This window comes from Protobothrops mucrosquamatus, unplaced genomic scaffold (genome assembly GCF_001527695.2).
Source record: "Protobothrops mucrosquamatus isolate PMUCROS unplaced genomic scaffold, P.Mucros_1.0 scaffold24, whole genome shotgun sequence".
NCBI lineage: Eukaryota > Metazoa > Chordata > Lepidosauria > Squamata > Viperidae > Protobothrops > Protobothrops mucrosquamatus.
Window position 1 is genome coordinate 10,838 of NW_015386409.1, and position 7,386 is coordinate 18,223.

Here is a 7,386-nt window from a genome sequence, read left to right on the forward strand (position 1 = left end):
AGGCGGGTGGAGGAGGGGGTGCAGCTGCCCCAAGCGCCCCATAGACACCGAAACACTTTTCGCCTGGGTGGAGAAATGACGGAGACTGGAAGCTTCATCTGCTTTAAAATGGGGTGATTGAAAACGGAACTGCCCCATTTGCAAACAGACAAAAGTTCCAGTCTCCCTCTGGGTGAAAAGTGTGTGGTGCATCTGGATTGTCTCCCTCTCCCTTGCCTCTGACCTTTGCGCTGGACTTATTTGCGCTGCTCCAAGGGACCGGCGGGTTGTGGCTGCTGCCAGACACTGTCAGCCCCCACACGCTTACCGCTCTTTGTGCTGGCCATGCCCACCCCCAGGGTTGTTTTGGGGGGAGGGCTTATATTAGGCCCACCCAAAAAAATCAGGCTAGGGCTTATTTTCAGGGTGGGACTTATTTTCGGGGAAATGTAGTAATATTCCTTCCTCCTCCTATTTTCTCCACAACAATAATCCTGGGGGGGGGGGTTGGGCGGAAAGGGAGTGATTGGTCCAAAATCACCCAGCCGGCTTTCATGTCTAAGGCAGCACTAAAACTCAAGTCTCCTGGCACTTTAACCAAGACTAGACCAAACTGGCTCCGTCTGAATTGTTTCTCCTAACAAGATCTTCTGAGTTTTAAGAGGGGAGCCAGGATTGGCATTTAATAGTCTTTTCCCCTGTTTTTTCCTCATTGTGAGTCATATTTTTCATGTTATAGGCTTAAGAGAAGGTTTTACTCTGCTATACACTTGCTCTGGAATCTTCTGACTAAAGAAAGGATGAGATGATGATGATGGTGGTGGTGGTGGTGGTGATGATGATGATGATGATGATAGCCACATAGAAAATATTTTATCTTAGGATAAAATTGTGTCAGGAAAAACAGTGCACTGTAAATTGAAAACAAATCTGGCCAACAGAAGTGTGGTCAGATCAATAATGATCTGGAGAACAGTGCAGAAATGTTCAGGAAGTACAAAATAAGATACTTAATGAGAAATTAGAGATGGANTTTCTTTTTTCTTTTTTTTTTGTTTTCTGTTTTCCTTGTTTTATATTCATTTGCATTAGTTTTTATTTTAAAACTTTTAATAAAAATTATATACAAAAATATCACCCTACTGTTGAGAAGCATAGGATTATCAACAATATGTTATTAAAAAAAAAAAGAAGTGGCACAGAACTTAGCCTGTGTTGTCCACTTAGAATAGACACTATGTACCAGCTCCAGTTAGCTAATGTATTTCATTGAAGTTTTCCGGATATACTTTTAATATTTCCAGACATTGGTTTAATGGTTCCGTACCATAGCACTATAATGGCTGGCTGATCTCCCAACAAGCCTTTAGTTGCAAAACAGTTGCATAAGTTAAAGAACAAAAAAGATGGAGAGAATCCTATAGTTTTGTCTATGTATATTTCTGTAGGTAGACCTTGCCACACAAGGAATGGCGAGCAACCCTTTCCTTTCTCAGTTGCATTGTGATGTCTAACACAACTCTGTAGTGAAGAAATTTAGCTAAAGGGCTGTACATGGAAATGTTTCCCCAGGATCTTCATTTTTACTGAAGACATTTATGCTATATTTATGGATGACTGACATGCCAATGTGGCTTGCTAGGGGTGATCTCTTCACTCTTTACATCTCTACCTGAATGAAGCTGTTGGGCCCCGCAGTTACACTGGATCACAACTCCCATCATTCTGCTGGCTGAGGGTTATAAGATATGCAAACCTATAATTCACCCACTAGATGACTTGTCTATAGAGAATCTCTGTAGTTGAAACATCTCTATATACTGGGATAGCCTATAGGTTTTCTTCAAAAATTTGAGTCCCTTGCTTATATTCTGAACTAGTTTTTCCCATGCTAAATCGCCTCAGAAGTGTTGTAATTAGAATCCCATTATCCTGAACTCAAACAAGCATTTATATTTGGGATGGGAGTTTATGGGAGCTGAAATTCTACATTATCTGGAGACCATCTCCCATGGGAAAAGTTGACCTAACCTGTGGGATTGTCACAGTAGCTACCAATTTTGGAATTATAGAAACAGTCATATAAAGCAAACATTTTCAAACAGCAATCTAGATTATTCTTAAATATAGTTAAATATATGGTAGCTAAGACCAGAACATGACTTTCTAAATAATATTTTTCAGGTACTTTGTAAAAGGTGGAACTCCTGCCTTTTTAGTCCTGGCGAAAGATGCTGCTTTCTCCAAGAACTATTTATTTGGGAAGACAGTTCATCAATTAAAGTGAATTGAGATGACCTCAGCAAGAAAGCAAAGATTAGCAGTGACTCTCTTTCTACCATTTATGCAACATCCTAGATTGGAATGTTTCTGGAGTATATATTTTATGATTAAGAGAAGATACTCATATATCAGGCTACTATACTTTTAACTTTCCCTCTGTATTTGAATATCTAAGCTCCCTTAGTCCTCCCTCTCCTTTCAATAAATAAAAACAGTGAAACAAAATAAATATGGTGTTTAAACACCCCATGGTGTTTAAAGTATCAGACTGTTTTGCATGAGAGAAGCGGCTTTTTGGATATTAACTAACCTGTTATAAATTTTCAGTATCCGAATTCTCAGTATCCGAATTTGGGTTTGGGTGAGCATTTTTCATACTTACGTTCAGTCTGCATCGCTGGATTTAATAGATCCAGAAAAGTTTTCAGCTTTTCGTCTGTTACTATCTAGCAGATTCATGCTGATCAACCAATAGTTCAAGAAATAGTTTCTTGGGACAATAGAGATCAAGGTTCAATTTATCCATGTCTGTCTTTTAAAAAGAAAACAAAGGAATGCAGAGCTGAAGAGTACAATTTTATTGGATTTTTGCTCCACTAAGAATGAATGAATATACTGGGGAAAATACAGGTTTTTTTTAAAAAAAGGATCATTTATATGTAGCCTGGCCTTTCTTGTGATTTTAGGTGGACTCAGAAATAATAATAAAATCCAAAGGAACAAATTACTAACGTTTGTCCGAGAAACTTAAACTGTAAAGGTTAAAGAGTTTTTTAAATCTCCTCCTAAACTGCAAAAAGGAAGGTAAGTCTAAGTTCCAAAGGCAAACTTATTCTATAACCTTGGAATTTTGTATTCTGCAGGAAGTCTTGTTAGAGGATGTGCTCCTGAACATTATACTGAAAGAATCCCAAGCGAACAAATAGTAAAACCTCACATTGAAAAAGTAAAATAATATAGTTGTCTTGGATGCATATTATTGGTTTGGCCCAGCCATCGAAATATGCTAACGAATATTCATTATATCTGAAAGAAAGGATTAAGCCTTATTATAAGGAAGAGACTAAGAGAGGAAGGCCCAGAAGTTCTTGTTGTCTCTTAAATCCCAAGATTTATTTAATTATTAGGCCAAATGTTGGTCCATCAAGATAGACCAAACTCAGAAACCAATGTTGTATAGGTCAGGACTAGTTTTTATGGTCTGTATATTAACAGAATCTTGCAAGTCTGTATTATTTATTCATTTGTATCCCACCTTTATTATTTTTACTGAACATATCCAATGCACTTCTTCCTCCTATTTTTCCCATTTTGTGAGGAGGGTTGGGCTGAGAATGACTGGCCCAAAGTCACCTAGCTGGCTTTCATAGCTAAAGTGGGATTTGAACTCATAATCTCCCACATTCTAATCTAGTGCCTGAACCAGTAGACCAAACTTGCGCTTTGGATGTTCTTCCTTTTCCCTCTATATTTGTGTGAGAATTAGGGAGGGATTCTGGCCTTAGATGCTATGATGTCCTAAACTGACGTGTGTGCGTGGAGGGATTGTCTCCCTGTAAGTATAGCTTTTTAACATACACGCACACCTCAATTGCAAGCAGTGTGTGAGAGAAAAATATATTAGAATTTGCATTTTCTAGAAAGCTAAAGGGAAAAATCAGAGAAACTCTCCTTCAGCTGTTCAGAGCTGTCAGTAAGAAAGACAAAATATTTTACCTGATATATTCTGTGCACTGAAGCAACGTTCTCCAGAATTCAGGTGACTGCTGGGAAAAAAACATATTAATGGCAACATATTCTTTGAGGTACATGTTCTTTAAGAATCTGCAAATCCCTTGCTGGATGCTGAGCAGGAATCAAATTCAAATGAATCAGCTAATGGTGCCTAAGAAGGTTCAAGCACACAGCTCCCAAGAGAAGCCCATTCTGAGCCAGCTGTGAACAGCCACACCAACCTCCTCTCCCGAGTGAATTGATAGAAAGATGGTTACAGCAACTCGCCATATGCCACCATTAAGACATGTTCAAGTTTTAGTGGTGCCGGGCAACATCTGGAGCGATTAACCTCAATGAAAATTTAACCACCGGTTGCAACAGGATATGAATTGTACTCTTAGCTTACAAAATGGGGGGGTTTCCTTGTGGTATGTGTGGTGTCCTGAGCCTGCAGAAGCAGGCTCGGGACGCTGCAAGAGTCCCGGGCATTGCAAAAGCTGCCCGGGACCAGACTGAGCGGCGCCAGCCTTGCGCGCATGCGCAAGGTGGGAAAAAGGGTGCCTGCTATTGGTTGTTGTTGCCCGGGGATCCGGGAGTATAAAAGGACGCCTGCGTGCCTCTGCTCTTGTTGGTTGGTAGTTGTGACTGAGAGAGAATAAAGATCTGTTCTGTAACATGAATTGCCTCCTTCGCCATTTATCTAAGGACTTAACAGTATGTATCCTGTAGCATTTAAATATACAATAAATGGACAACTATTATATCTCCCCACTACCTCCCTCTACTTCTACCATTATCCAGTTCTTATCCTTAAGTTAATTCTTGGATTAGGGAAAACAGGATTACATCTATCCATAATTCAAATAGGTATTACTCCATTTTATGTATCACCAACTTCCAACAAGCATCAAATGAACTGTGCAGCCCTTTGGCTTGTGAGGGTATTAATGTAGCACCAGACTTCTTAAAACAGCTGTGCCTTTTCCTGGGATAAGGGAAAAATGTGACTGTCATGCAGGGGAATGTTGGGAAACGTGTAGTTCTTGAGATGCCATTGAACTATAATTCCCATTCTCATCATGACTGACTGGAGCTCCTGGGATTGTCAATTCAGCAATATCTGGACAGTCATAGATTATCCCTTCCAAGGAAAATTGATCAAGTGGGGTCAAATGCTCTGCTATGACTTTTAATTTTGGATGAGAGGCTGGAAATGATAAGCAGAAACCCTGTCCCTGCCAGGCATGTACAGGAATGAAACAAATATTCCAGAACTGCACTGCAAACAACAGTAGCTTTTACAGTCTCTACATCATCCACTTCCAAACAGTTAAAAAAATATTTACACAACACACAAACCCACAGACAATCCAAAGTTACCTTTTCCCTCTTTCTCTCTCTCTCCCTCTCCCTCTTTCTCAATCTCTTTCATTCTCTCTCTGTCTCTTTCTCTCTCTGTGTATGTAGACACACACATCACATGGTTAGAACTTATGTTTCCATTAAGGTTACCATACTTGGCCTGCAGATATTTGGACAATCACCAGCAAAAAAATCATATCACTAATAAGTCTCCTAAATGGACTCCAGAAGATGGTAGAGGACAGGAAGATCTGGAGGAACATTGTCCATGGGGTCGTGATGGGTCAGACACGACTTCGCAATTAATAACAACAACAATGTGGTTAGAAGATGCATGGATTTTTGCACCCCCAGACTTAGATCCTGTGTCCCATGAACCCAGGAAACTGAATTAACAGGATGCTTTAACTATGGGTAAGACCATCATACAAACACAGCTTTTTATAGTCTTTTCTAATTGAAAATCCCATGTCCTTTCCACATCTGGCAATAATAATTTCAACCTATTGCAAAGGTGGATGATCTTTCAGTGGCCAGGGCCCCCTCAATTTTTCCAAACCCAGACTACAACTTCATGTATCTTCCGTTCAAATTGCTTCATTGGATTTCTGTTAGCTATACTGATAAGAGTACAATTTATATCCTATTGCAACCAGTGGTTAAATTTTCATTGATGTTAATCGCTCCAGATGTTGCCTGGTGCCATTAAAACTTGATAGACAGCTCACTGGCTACACAAAGGGCCTTGGGGAGCAAGGTGCCCACTACCTACCAGTTGCAGGAAAGAAGAAGAGGGTGCAATTACAGCCTTGCAAAAGGAAATGCTTCTGGTCCTCAAAACCTATTGGGAAAATATTTCTACCAAGGATACTGTGATCCTTGGAGGTTTCAAAAGATGCAACATCCTGATCTGAAGAGAACTCAGCCAATTGGAATGCAGGCTGGGAGGCATCTTTCCAAGTTTTAACATCAGAATGCCCCCCCACCCCCACCCCCCCAGGGATATTTTGTCTTTACCCTGGAACACAAAGTAAGTTCTGATGCAATTTCATATCCACTTTCCTGTCAGTCCTGCACAGGATTGCACTCTGAGAGATGAGCAAGAGAAGATAGACAGAGCCTCCCCAAGGATTTCTCAGATAATAAACACATCCTGTTTGACAATTAGGAGGACATGAACACTGCTGTGGTTTTTTCTTTTTCTTTTTTCTGGAAAAGTTAATGCAGAAGGACTGTAGTTCCTGTTCTGATGATAATAATAAAAAAGTGAAACATTCTAGTTTAATAAAAATGAACAGAGAGAAACAAGACCATGTCCAAAACCACTAATCTTTTTTTACGACAAATGCTCAAAGTGGGAATGGAGCCCAGCAGTGCAACCAAATAGGTTTAAAAATAAAAAGACTTCAGGGGCTGACAAGGAAGTAGTCTAGCTTCACAGCATTTCACCATTACCAGGAAAAAAAAAAGGTTGTACAGGTCGTCCTCGACTTACGACCACAATTGAGCCCAAAAGCTTTGTTGTTGAGACATTTGTTAAGTGAATTTTGCCCCATTTTATGACCTTTCTTGCTACAATTGTTAAGTGAAACATTGCAGTGGTTAAGTTAGTAAGGCAGTTGTTAAGAGAATCTGGCTTCCCCATTGACTTTGCTTGTCAGAAGGTCTCAAAAAGTGATCACATGACCTTGGGACACTGCAACCGTCATAAATATGAACCAGTTGCCAAGCATCTGAATTTTGATCACATGACCATGGGGATGCTGCAAAGGTCGCAACTTTGAAAAATGGTCATAAGCCACATTTTTCAGTGCCGTTGTAACTTTGAACAGTCAGTAAACGAACTGTTGTAAATCAAGGACTACCTGTATAGTACATTTAACATACATGTATTTTTCAGGGTGTAACTCAAAAACTTTCCAACTCAATACTGTATTATAATTTGGAAAACCCTAAAAATGCCAACAATATGCTTGTAAAATTATAAAATTTAATGTCCAAATAAGGATAAGCTGCACTGTATTCACTAAGTAAGTACATTCAAAG

General features: G+C 39.6%; 1 pseudogene; it reads left to right on the plus strand.

Annotated features, from left to right (window-relative positions):
* Positions 1 to 2,161: 2,161 nt before the first annotated feature.
* LOC114922251 lies at positions 2,162 to 2,525 on the plus strand (annotated as a pseudogene).
* Positions 2,526 to 7,386: the final 4,861 nt, after the last annotated feature.